Below are 21924 nucleotides of genomic sequence, written 5' to 3'. Positions count from 1 at the left end.
GGTAAATCGTGATGTGCCTCAATTTGGACCTCAACACCGATAACATTAATTCGCCTGCAAAAGACGCAACTCGATTTTCGAACTGAGATAATGTTTGCTATCAATCTTTTCACATACCCATCGCCAAAGTAAAGCACTAATAATTTATCTAGAGACTAGAACATATATTAGCACTGCGCTGCCGTAATTTGTTAGTCTTCACATCTGAGACAGAATGTGTCCCAGTCATTAAGTTCGACGTGGGTTACAATGACTTGCATTTCTAATTTGTAAATTCCACGTGGCTGTGATGAGGCGTTCCACGAATCTGTTGAGAAAACATAACGGCTAGCAACAACTCCGGTTTTCTAGTACACAGGCGCGGGCAAAGACTGGCAAAATACGGACAGAAGATCAACAACTGCTCGTGGGGTTCGTATCTTGTCATCATCGGAAATAATTAAAGCACAGTAAATCAGTTATGAAATTGGTAGTTAGTTTTAGTTCAGTGGACTACTCGGCATTTTCCTATAGGAAATGGCGTGCTGTGTGCTACAGCTTTTCTTTGACCTGACACCCACCCTCGCTTTCTTTCACACACACAGAGCTCTCTGCCCCCTGCCCCCCCCCCCCCCCCCCGAGAAAAAATTTTATTCAGAGCACGCGCCCTGGCACACTTTGTTGATTTCCTGCGAACACCTTCGCACTTCACACAAATTTTCTGTGCAGGTAGTTAACAACAGAAGGGAGAGATCCCGGACAATAACTAATACTACGTTTCAAACAAGGAACAACGAAAGACTTGTGTTTTTAGAGATTACTGTGTCAGGTCTGCTCTGACAAGAATACAATGTCACAGTTGGTTATTTTCCGCAGATGAACTGTTTCAACGACTGTAGATTAATTGTCCTAGACAAATAGTAATAAATGGTAAGCATAGAGTGTCTTAAAACTACGAAACTCTGAGATCGCAAGTCGACTTTTGGTGTTTGTAATGTTCCGTGCCAGAAGGCAAAACTGTGTACCAAGTATTTAGGTATAGGGGGTTTTCTGTAATCTTCAGCATTCCTTAAGTGGCTTTGCTTTAGTAGTGCGAATGGATTCCCGAAAGCGTAGGACCTGTATTCAAATACCAGAAGATACACTGAAAAGATGCAGCGAATTTAGCTACTTTGGGCGGGAGCTAAATAAATTTCATATACTGATTCTGACACTAGGCTTTATATTAAATATTGCACGGCAGCATTACTACCGAACACCTGTTTCAAGTACGCAGGCCGAATCTGTGAAAGAACTGACGGCTTTGCAACGTTTCACGTGCTGGAGTGCAAGGAGAGAAAGCGTTAAATGGTGCACCGATCACAGAGGGCAGCCCCGAGAGGCAGAAGAGATCTTTGTTCCGGTGACGCTTTCAACTGCAGCCCGAGCGGTGGCTGGCTTTGCGGGAAAAGACGCCGGGGGCGGCGGCGGCGGCCGTGACAAATGCAGACGTGGCGCTACAAAGCGGCCTTGTTTACAGCGCCGTGGCTTAGCCGAGACCGCGCGGGATTCGCGCGTCCTGTCGCCGGCACTCGATTACAGGGCAGGCCCGGCCCGCGGGGACACTCCCAAATGACCGCCGTTTGAGCGCCCGCGCCGCCAAAAACGCGTGCAGCGATGCACTGCGGTTTCATCCACGATAATACGCGGACCGAGCGCAAAAGGCAAACAAAAAAGGAAAAAAGAAAGCAAATAAAAGCGAAAACAGTGAGCTTCCCTGGGAAAATGTAGCCAGCTTCCCTGGGAAAATGTAGCCTATCAGTTCACAAAACACCGGTGTAACCTACTTCTGCTCAGGCTCGGATAGAGTGCACCTAAATTGTAAACTGTGCTTCTAAATGAAAACGCGGAGCACAGTCTGATAGAGAAACCAACGCAGAATCCAGTGTTGCAGGTATTCTTCAGTGCGACTACCTTAAATAATGAGTTTTTAAGTATTAGCAATTTACGCAATTGGTGGAGAAAGGAGTTCGTGACAGGGCTTTTATGTCATTGCTCCATTCCCACGTCCGCACAGTAGACAGCGAACTATAAGAGGTACGGAATTGCCTCAGTCATTCACTAAAACCCGGCTACATTAGCACCATGCAGTTGAAAGTCGGTAATACGATTAGAAATTTAATTTTGTCTTCCTGTTAGTTCGCAACTAGAGCAGCAGGCACTTTTTATCTACTTCCTGTATGTTTCCCCATTTTGCTTGCAGAATTTCCTGTTTCACACAGGCGCTGTCTAGCCTTGCATTTTTCAGCTCCCGTACTGGTCATACCCTTATATTCAGGTATCGGCCGGAAACGCAAATACGTACTATCGTTTCATTAAGAAGTATGCAGTATTTTCGTACACCTCTGTGACATCCCTTAAAAACCTTTGAGCTATCAAAACGAGCGGACTGCGGGAGTCCGATCGACCTCGGCTCTGTCCTAGCTAGGGCACTCCGGCCGCGCTCCTCCCTAGCGTCGCGACGAGTGGGCTCCAGGAACAGGAATAGGCCGCAGCCGGATGCCGCTACAGCGAGGCAGTCGGCTTCTCACAATACCAATTGTGTTGAATTAGATTTACATTCTGCGTTAGGAGTACCATGGCGTCTATACACTTGTCCAAAAAAATAGAAACTGGAGAACCCACATTATTGAATGCTTAATGGAGCGATGAACAGACGGCTGCGCTCGTGGAGCGCAAGAACGCTCCTGGAGAGCAAATCTGGGCCAGTACTGCCCTAGGCAGTAACACGTCACTGGATGACAGTTCTCGAAAGGCAGATCATAGGACACTACAGTGAATGTCAGCGTACGAAACTGGACGCGCGAATTGTCCTCCTAACAGCGGCTTACTTCTCCTCGTGTGATACTTCTGAACGAAACTTCCCGAACTGACACACAGTTCCTCTGCGAAACAGTTACTGGTTGCTCAGCTACGAAGGTGGCGGTCAAAAACATCTTATCAGTGTAATTCACTGGTTCCAAAATCGCACTTCCTTATTTTTTACTAACGGCGAATCAAAGACATATCATTCATCATCATCACCATCATCGTCAACATCATCAACATTGCTTAAGATCACTTGTCTGCTAGGATTCAACTCTCCACGTCTTATACACATATGAAGCAATGCGCGTAGCTCACGCAAAATAAATGTCTATCGTTGAACAGCTGCATGAAAAAGCAACTGAACTGTAGGTTTGTGTGTGTCTAGAGCCACTGAGAATGCCTTAAATATACAACATAGCTCAGTCGCACTCAAAACAATGAGCCATGTGAACATAGCAGAATATAAGACACCGACAGCAGAACAAAGTAACATAGTAAATGTTAAGTGGTTATTAGTTTAACGAGACAGTTTCTCGGAACAGACTAAACTATATATCCACTAAGAATCAAGAGGGATTCTGAACACTGTTATAATTTGCTACGAAAGATACATCTTTTGCAAAAATAATAAAACGAATGCAGACAAAGCAAATATAAATAATTGTCTGTCGCATAAGGTAAAATTTCCTGAGAAATTTTTCCCAGTTATCTGGGAAAGCACAAGAGCTTCATTTACAAATAAATATTGCAATAAAAATGTAACGTTCTGATGTAAAATGTGTGGCACGAGGATGTCACACACATCCGGCACCTGTAACGCCCACGAAGCGATTCTTCTTCAGGTCAGCAACTAATGAATCGATGTCAGCAGCAGACAGCTAGTATAGGATATATATGTTTACGCAGTGAGCAGTGTTCTGAACATCAAATAGGGCTAGTCACATGATTTTAGGACGACGCTGTTTGTCTCCAATTTCCAGTAATAGCGAAGAAACTTGAGTATTACATGTATTAGCCTTGTTTCTGCACGTTTGTCTTTTAGTAACAGGTATGGCGCAGTACTGTCCTTGATACGGATGTAAAAATAAATACATGAACTTTTCACAGGCATGTACAACAAATGTATAATTTAAATGTCATACTGATATGGGGCGCTTTATACAAGTGTGTCAAAAAATATTCGAGACATTTTATGGCCATGTGTTTGCGAGACAAGTGCTAGATAAATTTGCAAGCGTGTTAGTGTAAACTGCTAGTCAGTGTCTACAAACTGGTGCTACGTTTATACGCAGATAAAATTTATACATGACAGTCTGATTAATTTCCTCGAATTTACGCTTTATTACGTCCAAATTGCAGCACTAATGGTGTATTTTTTCGTGCATAGTGTTTGGTTTTACTTTTCTAATGAGATGGCGAAAAAATGTTGTAGATATTTCACTTGTCTATAAAAAGCAGGAGACTAAATGAAGTAAAATTGTAAAAAATAATGGAGAAGCAGATGGTACAAATCCCTTACAGTATTTATTGCAAGAGTTTCATACTTCGAATGCGTTGTTTTTTCGTGACACAGAGTCATTGTAACGCAATTGATTCGAAAAGAGGTACGACAAAATGAATGACTACAATAAAATACTTAAAAAAACTGTCGCTGGTAGTTACTTCTTATCCTGTTACGGAAAAAACGTAAGTAAAGTGGAATCTGAGTTATGATACTGGCCCGATGGAGTGGCCGTGCGGTTCTAGGCGCTACAGTCTGTAGTCGAGCGACCGCTACGGTCGCAGGTTCGAATCCTGCCTCGGGCATGGATGTGTGTGATGTCCTTAGGTTAGTTAGGTTTAATTAGTTCTAAGTTCTAGGGGACTGATGACCTCAGAAGTTAAGTCGCATAGTGCTCAGAGCCATTTGAACCATTTATGACACTGTGGTGAAAGAGCACAATACCATTACTCTTCCCGTCTTTAAGCCAACTTCAGTTCCTGGTATCATATTGTTAAGATGTCTGTAAAACACGTACACAGAGTTTCACGGTGCTTTTGAAGGTCATCTCCCTTAGCAGCGATGTAAGAACAAAGTACGCTAAGCGCTATATGGTCTAAACCGCAAGGTTCCAAAATCACGTGACTTGTGCTGCAGCAGATGCTGCGGGCAGAATTCCCGTTCTGCGCACAGAAATACTCACTCCATAGATATCTATACTCTACGAATATACAGTGGAAGTGGACACACTCAGCCATTTTGGTGTTCCGACTTCAATTGGTAACACAAATACATAAATCGAACACGAGACTATTTCTGCGAGAGGAATTCTTCACATTACGGCGGACACACTCGATTACACAGTCTTGAGGCCGACGCGGGGGCTCGCTACGGAAGAAGGGAGAGGAGATGGCAGTGATAGGGGGCTGGATTTGCGCTGACGAGCTGACCGCTGCGGCCGCGCGGCATTTAGCGTCCAATTGGCGCGCTAAACCGTTTAAAAATATAATGGTGGCGGCAGCGGCGAGGTGGGCAAGGAGAGAGGAGAGGATCAATTAGCGCAGCGCGGTGGGCGCGCCGGCCGCCAGCCGCCAGCCACCGGCGCCTGTCGATATTTTCACACCTCCCCCTGCACGCCCCCGGCCCGCCCGGCCGGCGCAAAAAGTGGCCCCCGCGCGCGCCACCACCGGCAATTAGCCACCAGCGCTCAAAAGGCTCGCCTCACACCACAAATCCCGCTGCTCTCCCCCACCCCCGCCGCGTCTTACACCCCTGTCACAGGCGCCACGTCAACTGTTCCGTTAAAGGCTCGCTCAGGAGTATCAGGCCATTCCTTAGCTTTTGTAGTAACAGCCTCCCCTGGTGCTGTCTGCTCTCGCTAGGCTGGCCACCTGCCTTACAGCTCGTGTGCCGACCGCGGCCCACACAGCTTCCTCACCTACGTGCAGGCGTAATTGACCTTGACCTCTACCTTAATCATGTGGCAGTGATAGAACTACTAACAGAAACTACAACAGCTGGAAAAATTATAAAGCTACGTAAATAAGAGCCGCAGACGGCCTCAGACAGACCAATTTTCATGGGTGTTTCACAGGTAACTTGACCGTAGTTTGAGGCTTCATTTCATCGAAATCGGATCACAGAAAAAAGATACCGTAATTTAAAGATTTAACTGTCTGCTCAGCTTAGTAGTCGCATATTTACCTTACTGAGGACTTAGTACACCAGAAAATCAATAGACGGCGCTGCTAGTTTTCTCACTTCAGCGATAGTTGTATTTTCCTTCGTTTACGTCAGTGACATAATTCTGCGCCGATATCTTTCTTTACAAACACAAACAAACATAGAATTTATTTGCTTAGAATATACGGGTTTACTTGTTTCACTTTGCACTCCGTCTTCAGGCCACGAGTGGTCTACCGGGACCATCCGACCGCCGTGTCATGCTCAGTTGAGGATGCGGATAGGAGGGGCGTGGGGTCAGCACACCGCTCTCCCGGTCGTTATGATGGTATTCTTGACCGAAGTCGCTACTATTCGGTCGAGTAGCTCCTCAGTTGGCGTCACGAGGCTGAGTGAACCCCTAAAAATGGCAACAGCGCATGGCGGCCCGGATGGTCACCCATCCAAGTGCCGACCACGCCCGACAGCGCTTAACTTCGGTGATCTGACGGGAACCGGTGTATCCACTGCGGCAAGGCCGTGGCCTTATTTCACGTTGTGTACATAAAAAACTTAACGAAATTCTATGCTTCTTTCGACAGGTTTCATTTATATTTGACTTCTTCATTACGATAAACGAATTTATTGAGAAAGTGATCCTACTAGGGCTCCCTCTTTACCGACTGAGGTACGAAGCCCTAAAAAACTTACGGTATACAAAGGCTGATAATCAACTTCCGTTGCGAAGTACGAGCTTATAACTAGTACAGACACGAGAAGCTCGCTTAATTCGTGTGGTAACATTGGAGGTGGTCGCGAAGTGTGCTTAAACCGCTAAACTGTCCTGCATGCAGGGCTTGGTCAACAGGAAAAAATTTTAAAAAGTGAAAAAAAGTTCTTAACTGTTAGGGGTTACAGAAACATTTTACGCACCTCATTTGCTACGCATGATTTCGAGCATCATTCAAAGGCGTGTCACACGTTTGTCTATTTTATTTCTTATTCTTCGAAAAACCATTTCACAAAATATTTGGCCAACTTTTTTTCAATTTTTTTTTCAAGTTTGTTATGAAAGCGTGATTTTATTGGCACTTGGTTTTCCTAAATTTAATACTTGATTTGAAGGAAACCATTTTGAAAGTTAAATATCACACAATATAACTTTTTATGTGTAAACTAGCTAGACTTTGAAGAGATGAGATTTTTGACACTTCACTGACACAGGTAGTAGCAGCTGCGAGTGAAATATTTCAATTTTCCCTCAAATCACTTATTATGTTTGCCTTAATTACCTGGATTACTTTCATGAAATTAAATTTCTTCTTCTATAAAACTACACCTTACACCGATCAATTTCATACCTCATTTCTCCATTACCCCTCTTCCTTAAAGACAACAATCCACTAACTGGATTACAGGGAGTCTTATTTTCGCTTCGCTCAAACATTTGACCAACATTCAATACGCGCAGCAATACACGAGAAAATGAAGGCGGCCAAAAGAAAGAGATTCTGTCAAATTATGCTACGTATGTAGCAGAAGTTTTGGCGTTACATGAGCGGCATTGTGGATGAATCCAAGGCTTAGTTGCGGTCGTACGTTCAGCTATCATCGTAACATTTATTAGCAGTATAGAATCGTGACGAACTAATTGTCTAAATGGACGTTTTTCTTAATTCAAAACAGAACACCTTTCGAAAAGACATGATCCAATTACCAAGATCTTTAAAGAAGAAGAAAAAAATAAATCATTACTTCTCATTATTTCAGGTACTAACTGACATACATATCGACGTAAGCAACGAAAACCTCGTAACTACATTTTGATAAATTTTCCAGGAGGAGAAAAAAACACTTTCTCAAAATAATACATTAAGCGACACAGATAATGTTGCTACATGTGTAACTATATAGTAGTAGGGTAGTTACAGACATATTAGAGAAGCCCATGCACTTTCAAATCTCTCTTTGATAAGAATTACATGGTGTTGGAATTATGAGTTTTCATTGCCCACCATCGATATCCTGATGCAGTTGTGCTATGCCTTCCTAAGAGGTAGATATTTATTATCATTTTTCGCGACGAAAGAGCAACAAGATGCTTGAAGACTTTGTTCGTTGACAATCAACAGCCTTGCTTGAAGTTCGGAGCCTTCAGTATACAGGGATACTGCTACAACATGCAGAATGGACTGTCTGTCCGTGTGGCAGAAACAGCCCGCTGAATTCGTCATGGCGGTTCAAAAACTGTCCGCTTCGGCTCCCATAGAAAGCCGTTAACAGACGAATGTGTCGCTACCTTTCATGGTCAACCTAGTTGACTTTTGCAGCACTTCTGGAAGGTCCACAGGATGCTTAATTTGTCGGGCATTGGCGTGTTCCGAACGGACTACTTCAAACTTCAGGTGCATCCCTGCCCGTTAAAGCGCTCAGAGTCCTGCAAAGACTTGGTTTCAGCGGAAATTTTGATCTAGGCGACAGCCGTTGGTGGCATTACGGTTAAGTTTGAAATTAATTATAACTATGTATATCGCAAGGCCCGGGTTCGATTCCCGGCGGGGTCAGGGATTTTCTCTGCCTCGTGATGACTGGGTGTTGTGTGATGTCCTTAGGTTAGTTAGGTTTAAGTAGTTCTAAGTTCTAGGGGACTGATGACCAAAGATGTTAAGTCCCATAGTGCTCAGAGTCATTTGAACCATTTATATCGCAAGGCACCTTTATTAAAAGGTGAACGGTTTCGATCATCACACAATCATCACTGTAATATAATACAGAAAATTAGCTACAAAATTACAAAACATAGAGATACCCATAGTGATGGACATGGATGTGGATTCACTTGTGATCACTGATTTCTCCAACAATATTTATATATCAATCAACAAAACAAGTTTAAAGGCTTTCAAAAAATGTTCAAATGTGTGTGAAATCTTATGGGACTTAGCTACTAAGGTCATCAGGCCCTAAGCTTACACACTACTTAACCTAAATTTCCTAAGGACAAACACACAACCATGCCCGAGGAAGGACTCGAACCTCCGGCGGGACCTGCCGCACAGTCCCTGACTGCAGCGCCCCAGACCGCTCGGCAAATCCCGCGCGGCTTGATGTCTTTACGGCGAAAAATACGCCATTATCAACACCTCACACTGAATTGTTCAAATAGGACTACGAGACGTTTGATGTTCCTTCTCCGATATTGCAGAAAGACTTGGCAGGCATGTAGCCACTATACATGACTGCTAGCAGAGGTGGTTAGAAGAAGAAGAAGAAGAAGAAGAAGAAGAAGACCGCACTCCGAACGACCACGTAGCACTACCGAGAGGGAAGACCACCGTGCTCGGAGGATGGCACATCGTACTACATTTCTAGCAGCAATTCGAGCAGCAGTTAGCATTACAGTGACACAACAAAGTGCAACAAATCAGATACTTCAAGGACAGCTCCGAGGCGGAGGCCCTCAGCGTGCATTCCACTGACCCCAAACCACCGCCATTTTCGAGTTCAATGGTGTCAAGCGAGGGCTCACTGAAGGGCCGGGTGGAGCTCGGTTGTGTTTTCTGATGACAGTTGGTTCTGCTTCGGTGCCAATGATGACCGTGCGTTGGTTAGAAGGAGGCTAGTTGAGGGCCTGCAACCAACATGTTTGCGTGCTAGACACACCGAACCTACACCTAGAGTTACGGTCCGAGGTGCGATTTCGTATGACAGAAGGAGCACTCTCGTGGTTATCCCACTCACCCCAACAGAAAATTTGTAAGTCTGTCTGGTTATTCGACCGGCCATTCCAGGCGGCGTTTTGCAACAGGAAAACGCTTGCCCATATACCGCTGTTGTAACCCAACATGCGCTACAGATTGTCGACATGTTGCTCGGCCTGCTCGGTCACCAATCTGTCTCCAATCGAGTGCATATGGGACATCATCGGGTGACACCTTCAACCTCATCCACAAACAGCATTAACCATCCCTGTATTGACCAACCAAGAGCAACAGGCATTGAACTCCATCCCACAAACTGACATCCTGAACCTGTACAACACCATGCATGCAAGTCTGCATGCTTGCATTCAACAATCTGGCGGTTACACCAGTTATTAATGTACCAGCATTTCACATTTCCATTGGCTTATGTTGCGCTACGATCTTGCAACTTTAATCACTTAACTATGTTACTACAAAAAATGTACTCCTGAAATTTGATTACTCTACATTAATTATTTTTAATGTTGCGATTTTTTTTCATCGGTGCATTTAAAGGTTCTTCAATAACGCTCAGCACTGCGAATTTTACATGTTCTGTATTGATTATATCATGTAACACAATCGGGCTTTATATTTGTTTTAATACCAACAGAACTGGGCATTACCGTTACGTTTACTTATATTTACAATAATCATCGAAGTCATTCCTTTTATATCTGTCTCTTAGCTTCTTAATTAAAAACAAACACCTAAAGTTTGTGCTTTAATATACTGTAGAATTACTTGGCGGATACAAACCATATTCTGATTACTGTCACTGATAATAGTGGCGAAGCTGTATCTCTGCCCTTTGTCTTACACCTCTGCATTGTCGACTCTTTAAGTACAGCTTGTTACACACATCGGAGTTTCCATTAGGCTTAAAACCCTGTAAGGTTCAACGCTGTGTACGAATCAAACTGACAAACTATGGATCACAAAACACACGCCCCGTAAGACATCCATCAGTCTTAAAACGAAAAGAAATTAATATTACAACAGATGGGCGCCGTCAGGGCACACTTTGTCCTAACATAACTAGACCCAATATCATTTTCTTCTTTTTTTTCTTTCTTTTGGCGTATTTTGTAAAGTAATGAGAATGTGTTATGAATAAATATCGTAAAATTTTGCTAGTGAGACTCTAAAAACATTCGTTTTCTTTCTTTAATATGTAACTGCTTGAGCGTGGATTGTCGAAAGAAGCATTTACTAGACGAGGGAAATGCGCTCTATGAGCAAAGTAATGGAATTGGGCGAGAGATAAGTTAATAGTAATCGCCAGGAGAGAACAGCAGCTGAACATAGAGCGATATTTTGGAAGAGAATTTTCCGATTTTGTATAGAAACACGGCGGGCTGAACGAAATTTTATAAATGAGTGATGATGGTTTGTTCAAGAAAACGACATGGACTTTAGAAATGTAACAGGACTCGGGAAAATACTAAAAATGTTGTATGTGGGCAGAAGGATGGTTGGTATCGTTATGTAAAATGTGAAAATTGTATCACAGGTTTATTTTATTTACTTACTATAAAAAGCTGTACCGTATCTCTACAGAGTAATAAATGTTCAATGGTGTTCATTATCTCGTAACACAATTCCATTTAGTAACTTATGCAAGTTTATCATTAAACTGAAGTTTCATACAGTTTTGTTATGTCTGGAAACTTTGCAACAATTTTCATACCCCTGCCCCTTCGAGCCCGATGAATCAGCTTAAGGATGATGTAAGAACAGTCTCAAGAAAGATGGCTGGAAGCAGTACAGGCGGGCTGTGAATAAAGTATTTTTTATTTTTTTATTTATTGGCTTTCGGGTCGTGCCCATACAGCCATCAATTACGACGATACGGACGCAAGGACAACACAACACCCAGTGCCCGAACAGAGAAAATCTCCGACCCGACCGCGAATAGAACCCGGGCCCCTATGGATAGCAAGCTACCGAGGCAGGCGTGAATAAAGTCGCGATCGAATATTTGTAGCAGATGCTAATACAGCTGCGATTTCAAACATCGCACGCGCAAATAGGAACATTGTTGATTTGTTGTTTACGTCTTACTGCGGGAGGCCAGATTTCAGTCACACTATGTAATAATGTCGCCAAGTTATTTGAAAACTGTTTTCCCTAGCTGTAAAAGACGAGTGCACTACGTGACAGCTAGAACTTTTACGAATTTATCACGTTTCCGGCAGACACACGTAGCGCCATTTCTCGTTGAATGTTCACTGACGTGTAGGGAACCTATTGTTAATCGCTGAATCATTCTGTTCGTACTGTTAATCATAAATGCAGACTTTATCGAAATCCAAACAAAAATCTGCAGTGACTTAAAAGATTATCTATTTGAGAAAGACCATTGACAGATTTAGTCATCTGCCGTAAATACTTCAGAACACACTGATTTTGGGGACTGATGACCTCCGATGTTAAGACCCATAGTGCTCAGGGCGATTTGAACCATTTGAACACTGATTTTGGTATCCCACTTGTTGCGCGAAATGTAAATATTACATAATAAAGGTTATAAACGGTCTGGAAGCAAGAGGGGCCTTGAAAAATGCAATTTTGATTTGTAAGAAGAGTCTTGAAATATGCAATTCTGATTTGCAGTGGTTCGTATTTAAACCCAATAACACGTTTACAAGTTCATTTACGATTGAAAACTGTTCTTCAACTATACTTACAAACTTCTGATCCTCCTGCTTATAAAACAGAGAATCGTCCTGTATAGTTTTCTAAGTCTATAGACTTTCCTAGTGTCTTTGACTTCCCTCTGATAATGACAGATTTCTATAATTAAAGATAAGAGTCTCCTTCCTTCTTATTTGCTCTATAATTTGGTTTCCTTATTATTTACTTTAAAAATTAGCTGTAATTATAGATGGTGCGATTTCAGCGGCAAAATATTCTCCTGAGATGCTATGGAAGTTTGTAATTTACAGTCAGAATTTTGTTCTTCCTTCTTGACGAGGTTTTCGGTGTAAATTACAAAGCAGGCTGACTTCAACAGCTTTCAACAGCTGTTAAGTTCTACAATACGACGCAGGTAACTTATTAAAATGTTACTTCAAATTAGTAATACAAAATGCCAGCACATGTACATTAGTACATGTACATTACTATTTTCTTACCGTTTCGTCTGATTCATTCTTTTCTACCTTCGTCATTATCAGTGATTCACCTATGCCTGTCAAGATATTTCTTCCACAGTTGGTTCCCTACTCGACCCTTCTCCATTTCGAGCGTCGATACATTACACCCCACTGTTCTTCCTCTGTGTCTTGTTACCTGTTCCATTTGAAACACGGTGGGAGGTAAACAGCCACTGTTGCCACCCATGATATTGTTTTTTTCCTCCTTTTCTTTCGTTTTTCTAGTGAATGTATTTTGCTATTACCAACTCTGTCAAGATGTGGCCTTCGGTTCCACATTACATACTGTACGTTCCATAAAATTAAAACATTTCGCTGTTTGTAAGAATCAATCATACAATATGGTATCACAACAGGGATTTATACTAACGCACAATAGCTGCAGTTTATTTTCTTACTGCAATGAGTTTCGAGTGGAGCTCATAACAAAGTTGAACCTCTGCTACAAAAACAAGCTGTCTGGGAAGCTCTCAGGACAAGTATGTGGCTTATGACAAGCACTCACAGATGCACTGGTATGTAACACATATACCTACATAATTAGCGACTCGTTTACTTGAGCCAGGGAAAGTTATCGAAGACATCAATGGATTTTATTTTAGTAAGTTCAGTCAGTTTCTTTAGGCAGTTCTTTCGTTGCTTATCTAAATGCGAATTAATCTCTAATTCTTTTAAAATATTTTTAATTTACCTATTTCTATCCTACGTAGGAGATTAGGATATCAACAGTGATACATATTTTATTTGAAACTTTGAAGTAGTGAATCTTTGCTTATCCTATACCAAAAATTGTTACGAAAACAATTATGGCCCAGATTACAGTCTCTCTTCCGTCTCTCACAGAAGTAAACAACATACATGTTACGCCCTACATGAAACATTAAAGCTACTTCTCGTACAAGCTTGTATCTCTAAGTAAGGAAACGTACACCCCCCGCGATACGTCATTTTGGGCATTTCTTGTGGCACAACAAGCAGCGAGAAGGGATTAACGTTTAACTACTTGGTGCCGCTGAGGCTAACTTTCGAATCGCGCACTAAAACGAGAATACGCTCGCTTACTTGGACTCAGGGGAGCCAAAAAGAAGAAGCAAATGGCATTTGCAAAAATAGGATAATACCAACAGTCGATCCCAGAGATACATCGGTAAGCTGCACTAAGCCGTTCGAACTAAGCTGGGGCGTTTTTTCAACTGAAGAACCCCTGACATCAGTATTTTGCCCTGGACTGGTACATCTAACATCGGCTGGCTAAGGCAGCAGAAGCAGCACCAAAGTAAGGACTGCAGAAATCGCTGGCAGTTCATAACACGTGACAATAGGCCGGCGATAAAATTGGACGCTGTCGGCCGCCGCGCGCGTGTAATTCATCTCTTTGTCAGGCAGCGGCGCAATCAACGGCCGCGTGTCGAAATTTTCGCGCCTGCACTTTTTTTCCCCTTCCATGGAGAACTGGCGTCAACCACAAAAAAGTCCTGTTCGCTCGTCCGGCGATCAGCGAGAGCATCCGTGGCATGGCAATGAGCTCGCAGTACACCGCTGACGCCTTTCTGAGCACCGCGGTATCGTCCAAGGCCCATACACCGCTGATAGAAATGCCGCAGACAATTGACAAACAAATGATTTTGCAGCTGTGATGAGCAACACGAATCCAAATGGCTGTCAAACAAACCACAGTTGTGGTCCCATATATCTTCCTTGAGTGCCCGTTGTTCACGGCCAAAGGAAATACTTCTATGTTTTCATTTACACCTGAAATATGGGGTCTTCATCCATTAAACTAAGTTTTTGCAATAGTCTATACCTTCGAGAAAGATTTTTTTTTCTCCCAAATACTTGTTACATTTAGGAAGACCTGCAGGGAGTATGAAGACTGGTGAAGCGCCTGACGGTCACATCTCACCATAAGTAAGTGTTATCTATTGTGCACAAATAGGCGGAAACCTCCTGTTAGGTTACACGAAAGGCAATCAGTCGCTGTAGCCAGTAACATCTACAAATATTTAGTACTACCTTTCCAGAGCGATATATACTGGAACAACCAGATAAAATTTAATTTCTGGGAAACGACAATTTTAGACTGAGGTTCACTGGAATAATCCTAAGAAAATGTTATTCACTCGTGAACAAAGCAGTTTACAAAAAGGATTCTTGAGTAGGCATATAGCTCTCGTCAGTCTACGAATCTTACCACGTAGAATTAACAGAAAAGATCCAAAGGTCAGCGGCGTGTTTCGTCACGAGTGCCCCTAGATAGTGTGAGAGGAACAGGGAGAATCCCATCAAACTCCAGCGCCAGATGCTATAAGAGAGCCTCCGTGCATCGCTATTGCAATTCGGAGAGAGTACGTTTCAAGAATTCAGGCAACAAATTACTTCTTATCATACATGTGCCCTGAAATGACCACGACAGAAAAAAAAATCAAAGAAGTTCGAGATAATGAGGAAGAGCACCAAGAAAGGGGGAGGGGGTTAAGATAGCGCCTCCACCAGTAAGTCCCGCCGCACACAGTAAGTTGGCTTAGGGAGAACAGATGTTACTGTAGCTGTAGATCCACAGCTTGTGCGAAGTTGGTTGCTTCATTCAGTCTGGGATATCAACAATTCCTAAAAATAGGCAGCTGGTTGTAGAAGGTTATAAATGTAAACAGGACAATTACGTCTGTGTTTCTTATTTTTCTCATATTAGGATGAAGCGGACACTTCATGTCAAAGATTGAAGATTAAGAGTTTAACGTTCCGTCGACAACGAGATGAAAGACAAGCTCGGATTATTTCAAGGTCGGCGAAGGAAATAGGCCCCAACCTTTGAAGGGAACCATCCCAACATCTGCCTTAAAGCCGGCCGGAGTGGCTGTGCGGTTCTAGGCGCTACAGTCTGGAACCGAGCGACCGCTACGGTCGCAGGTTCGAATCCTGCCTCGGGCATGGATGTGTGTGATGTCCTTAGGTTAGTTAGGTTTAATTAGTTCTAAGTTCCAGGCGACTGATGACGTCAGAAGTTAAGTTGTATAGTGCTCAGAGCCATTTGAATCATCTGCCTTAACTGAATTAGGGAAACCACGGAAAACCCAAATCTGGTTGTCCTGACGGGGATCTGAACGGTTGTCCTCCCGATTGCGAATCCAGTATGCTAACCACTGCGCCAGCTCGCTCGGTATTTCAATGTAAAGATCACTGTCATTGCGATAACGGTAAATGCTTATTTTTAATAGTTATTATGATGGACCACGCATGTTACTGTCTAAAACATGAAATTAAATCTCCACATTTGCGAAATACAGCTTCTTTCTCAGTTTAATAAACCAAATACTCGATGAGAAACAGTCGTATGTGTGTTATTCACAACTGGAAAAAAAACTTCGCTCTGGAAAATTGCCTTCAGCAGATCTATACAGGCTGATATCAAAGCTAATTTCCTGGTTGTCGCTTTTGAAACCTAATCACAACAGAAATGGCAGTATCCTTAGCATCAGGAACTATCGCTTGCCTTACTATCCCTTTGGGAACTCAAGAACCGTTCGTTCTCTGGTAACAGTTCCTCCGCCGCGCGGGATTGGCCGAGCGGTCTCAGGCGTTGCAGTCATGGACTGTGCGGCTGGTCCCGGCGGAGGTTCGAGTCCTCTCTCGGGCATGGGTGTGTGTGTGTGTCCTTACGATAATTTAGTTTAAGTAGTGTGTACGCTTAGGGACTGATGACAGCAGTTAAGTCCCATAAGATTTCACACACACTTGAACATTTAACAGTTCCTCTGTTATTCTTGCACCTGAGCCTGGGTTTGAACGGTCTGTGATGGCTGACAGTGCTCTATGAAGATACAGTCGTACAACGTATTTCAAAATTCATCCGCCGTGATCTGTTAGTGTACGCGTTTGGCGAACAGATTGCTGTGTTTAACCTTCTGACGTTTCAGATACGTAACAACATTACTAAAGGTCTGCTAGTATTGCGTCCCAGTTCAGAAGAAAAGTCTATGATACAATCGCTTAATTTGTGAGACGCTAATTACACAGCTGATTTTACTGACCTGTTATGATAATGAACTCTCATGTGGTACAGAAATGCTTTGCGCCGTCATTAACAGCATAAACGGTCTCTTAATTTAGCACAACAGTGAGAAAGTGGTGCACGCTGACTTGCCGTCGCAGAATGTGATTTTGTACGCCGCAAGGTCAAATGTGTTTACTATTTTTCTAGACGGCACTTTGGAGATCCCTAACATTGATGAAACTGTGCACCATTGGCCAGGTCCTCACATATGTGCATCCCAACAGAAGAAAAGGAACAGAGACTTTCTGCCAACATCTACAAATGAAGCTCCGTTAAAGTGCACAGGGTGTGTCTGTAGCAGACACTAATTCACACGCGCAACACTGCCATTATGCCACAAAGGGCGGGATCATGTACACAAAAACATATATTTATGCTTCGCGGACGTAGGTGGGAAATAGTGGTCGCAATTAGACTACTTCGACAAGACATTATCGCCTTTTGTGAGTCACCCGTGGCGCAGTGCAAGTACGGACAGTTGCCCCAGTGTTAGCGCGGCTGCGGTTAAGTCGCGCCTGTCGCGTGCTGAAGGCCCGCCACTGTTCCCGCTGTGAGAACGGCGCAGAAAGACGCGCGCGCTGCGCCCGAAAAACAGAAGCCGCGCCGCGCCGCCCCACAGCGCAAACACTCGCCTGTTTTTCATCCGACCGCATTCATGCAAATTCGCCCACAATATATACATATAACTAATTAACTGCAATACAAATACGGCTCCCCAATGTACAGTAACAATAACGATCGTGGCAACTGTTCAGACTGCAGGCATGACGCCTGACCTCGAGTCACTAGGACAGGCGATCGCCCACGCAAGGCCACAATATTACGCAGTCAGCTGAAGCTCACTGTGGCAAGGATAAGGCACTAAATGTTTCCCCTTTCTCTCCTTTGTAGCCTAGTCGACTAATTAGGCGATTTTCTGGTTTTACCGCTTACATTGCATCTTAGCACTAAGTAAAGTATTTGTTCAGCGGCTAGCCACCTGATTCCGTTGGAGACAGGCAAGGTAGTTCAGAGGCTAGGCACCTGATTTTTTGGAGACAGGCAGGATTCTAATCTACATCCGGCCATCCCAATCTATGTTTTCATATCGGTTAAAGGCAATGCACGGACATTTCCTTTGGAAATGATACAGTCGGTATCCATACCCATTCTTGTCTAAACCGAGCCTGTGCTTCATCTCAAATAACTTCATCTTTTATAACGATATAAGCTGAAGAAATGAATTAAAATTCGTGCCACGGCCGGGATTTGAATCCAGCTCTCCTGCTGTAGCAGTATGGGTAACAAAGCTGGACGGACTACCATAGTCCAGTGCCTCCCTAACACAAATTTCAGCCCATCCATAAGCATCCTCCTCTCATTTTCACAGCATAGTATCATATCAACATTTTAAACACGTGAGCTCGTCTAACATCTGAACTTCAAAAAATGGTTCAAATGGCTCTGAGCACTATGGGACTCAACATCTGAGGTCATCAGTCCCCTAGAACTTAGAACTACTTAAACCTAACTAACCTAAGGACATCACACACATCCATGCCCGAGGCAGGATTCGGACCTGCGACCGTAGCGGTCACGCGGTTCCAAACTGAAGCGCCTAGAACCCCACGGCCACACCGGCCGGCATCTGAACTTCATCGTGTGTTAAAATAACAATAAGAAACACTTCATTTGGAACGAACCTCATTCGTACTAGACCCCTCACATGAGCAACAAAACGCAGACACTACGTTTTCCGTGGTTTCTGCAGTTATGTCAGTGTAGAGGAACAGCTAATGGAGTGTGCAGCCACGGACTCTGACAGTGCGGTCTCTCTGGGCTGCACTAAATGCATTCCTGCAACATAAGAAAGTTGCCAGTCTTCTGAGCGTTTACTGATACTGATTTCGTACCATCCGTTTAACTGATCTTCGAAATTCTTTTTCCGTCCCTGACAGAATTACAATGGCCTGGCCAAACCTAATAGATATTATTCTTTCTCGCTAAATTTTAATTCTCTTTCCAGATTCCCCCTTAATCTCGTTTGATACTTCCTCGATGTGCAGACCGTATAACATCGAATTTCGGTACGATGCTACGATGGCATGTAATATGGAACGCTTTGTGGATCAACCCGTGTGAGTGAGTCTGCCAACTTTTTTTTTTTTTTTAGCCCTTTTAACCATATTCGTTTCTTTTAATACACTCCTGGAAATGGAAAAAACAACACATTGACACCGGTGTGTCAGACCCACCATACTTGCTCCGGACACTGCGAGAGGGCTGTACAAGCAATGATCACACGCACGGCACAGCGGACACACCAGGAACCGCGGTGTTGGCCGTCGAATGGCGCTAGCTGCGCAGCTTTTGTGCACCGTCGCCGTCAGTGTCATCCAGTTTGCCGTGGCATACGGAGCTCCATCGCAGTCTTTAACACTGGTAGCATGCCGCGACAGCGTGGACGTGATCCGTATGTGCTGTTGACGGACTTTGAGCGAGGGCGTATAGTGGGCATGCGGGAGGCCGGGTGGACGTACCGCCGAATTGCTCAACACGTGGGGCGTGAGGTCTCCACAGTACATCGATGTTGTCGCCAGTGGTCGGCGGAAGGTGCACGTGCCCGTCTACCTGGGACCGGACCGCAGCGACGCACAGATGCACGCCAAGACCGTAGGATCCTACGCAGTGCCGTAGGGGACCGCACCGCCACTTCCCAGCAAATTAGGGACACTGTTGCTCCTGGGGTATCGGCGAGGACCATCCGCAACCGTCTCCATGAAGCTGGGCTACGGTCCTGCACACCGTTAGGCCGTCTTCCGCTCACGACCCAACATCGTGCAGCCCGCCTCCAGTGGTGTCGCGACAGGCGTGAATGGAGGGACGAATGGAGACGTGTCGTCTTCAGCGATGAGAGTCGCTTCTGCCTTGGTGCAATGATGGTAGTATGCGTGTTTGGCGCCGTGCAGGTGAGCGCCACAATCAGGACTGCATACGACCGAGGCACACAGAGCCAACACCCGGCATCATGGTGTGGGGAGCGATCTCCTACACTGGCCGTACACCACTGGTGATCGTCGAGGGGACACTGAATAGTGCACGGTACATCCAAACCGTCATCGAACCCATCGTTCTACCATTCCTAGACCGGCAAGGGAACTTACTGTTCCAACAGGACAATGCACGTCCGCATGTATCCCGTGCCACCCAACGTGCTCTAGAAGGTGTAAGTCAACTACCCTGGCCAGCAAGATCTCCGGATCTGTCCCCCATTGAGCATGTTTGGGACTGGATGAAGCGTCGTCTCACGCGGTCTGCACGTCCAGCACGAACGCTGGTCCAACTGAGGCGCCAGGTGGAAATGGCATGGCAAGCCGTTCCACAGGACTACATCCAGCATCTCTACGATCGTCTCCATGGGAGAATAGCAGCCTGCATTGCTGCGAAAGGTGGATATACACTGTACTAGTGCCGACATTGTGCATGCTCTGTTGCCTGTGTCTATGTGCCTGTGGTTCTGTCAGTGTGATCATGTGATGTATCTGACCCCAGGAATGTGTCAATAAAGTTTCCCCTTCCTGGGACAATGAATTCACGGTGTTCTTATTTCAATTTCCAGGAGTGTATTTGTCACAGCGCTAATAACGTCGCCGTTGAGCGCCCGCACAAAAAGAACAACGTCGTGTCACTTCGCTCTCAGTCACTGCCCTTCTTTTACTTCCTTTGAATCTTTTAGCACAGGTGACGACAGCCACTGTCAGCTGTATTAGGTATGAATACAACTGAGCATTCACTTATCTCAACTTAAGTTTGAGCATTACAGCGCTTTACACTAGATGCAGCTGTTGGAGGTGATAAAGCTTAACGCCATCCTCCGATCTGTGACCTGTCTAATCCCGCCATTTACAGAGCGATGTACTGTACAGTTACACGTAGAACCAAAGCAATGACGCATCTACATTTCTTCTTAGATTGACAACACTATCAGAGGTGACTGTTGGCGCAAGCACGAAAGAATGTTGGCAAGACCGTAAGTGGAATCAGGGCCCCGTGGACGTGCAGTCCCCCACGGCGAGCTTCGCCTTTGCCGGTCCGTCCCTTGCGCCGACAAACAGCGCCGTTGTGCTTCGGCCACGGCCAGCGCGCGCCGAGAACGGCAGCCTGTGCTCTGCTGTGCTGTGCCCTGCCGTGTTGCGCCTCACACGGCGTTCTCAGAAGAAGCCGCACGCCCGTCCTTATCGCACTTCGTGGCGGCAGCCGCCTCAGCCGCTCTACTCACTCACCAAAGCACACTTCTGCACCGGCGCATACGAAAAATATTATTATTCCATACCCAAGACAGTTCCTTAGTCCCTAAACACGTTCATCCACTTCACCTCACGTGCGACACAAAACATCTCCTCAAAGGCTGTGCGCACCTCTGCTTGTCTCGTCCCAACTCTCACGTTTTTGTTTGGTACTTACGAAGTGACAGAAATAAGACAGTTTTGAGGAAGGAGGTCATTTAGTAGTCATACACTATAACAAGTAAGAAGTCTGATACTCTTGATATAACTGCGGTCGACCTCAAAAAAATGGTGCAAATGGTTCTAAGCACTATGGGACTTGAACATCTGAGGTCATCAGTCCCCTAGACTTAGAACTACTTAAACCTAACTAACCTACGGACGTCACTCATCCATGCCCGGGGCATGATTCGAACCTGCGATCGTAGCGGTCACGAGGTTTGCAGACTGAAGCGCCGAGAACCGCACGGCCACACAGGCCGGCAGGGAGGGAGAGGGAGAGGGAGAGGGAGAGGGAGAGAGAGAGAGAGAGAGAGAGAGAGAGAGAGAGAGAGAAATGTTAGAAATGTGAAGGAGCTGGGCAGGTGGAATTTAAGGAGCATGGCAAGAGTTTATTCAATACTAGATCGACACAAAATTCCCAGATCGGTCCCGGAGACGAACCTCAGACGATATGGCCTTGGTATAAATTTCTGGTAGTCTTAATCCATCATGGTGTAGCATATCACTCACAGCAAAT

At 44.6% G+C, this 21924-nt stretch overlaps 1 protein-coding gene and 1 pseudogene across 1 annotated transcript in view; both read right to left on the bottom strand.

Annotated features, from left to right (window-relative positions):
* The window catches only part of LOC126481822 (protein bric-a-brac 1-like), a 1776705-nt gene that overhangs the window by 319945 nt on the left and 1434836 nt on the right, over window positions 1-21924 (bottom strand). The gene's annotated exons all lie outside the window — the stretch shown is intronic.
* On the bottom strand, window positions 6397-6514 carry LOC126482572 (5S ribosomal RNA; annotated as a pseudogene).

This window comes from Schistocerca serialis, chromosome 5 (genome assembly GCF_023864345.2).
Source record: "Schistocerca serialis cubense isolate TAMUIC-IGC-003099 chromosome 5, iqSchSeri2.2, whole genome shotgun sequence".
NCBI classification, from domain to species: domain Eukaryota; kingdom Metazoa; phylum Arthropoda; class Insecta; order Orthoptera; family Acrididae; genus Schistocerca; species Schistocerca serialis.
Note: the sequence above shows the minus strand (reverse complement) of the source record. Positions and strands in the feature narration are given on the sequence as shown.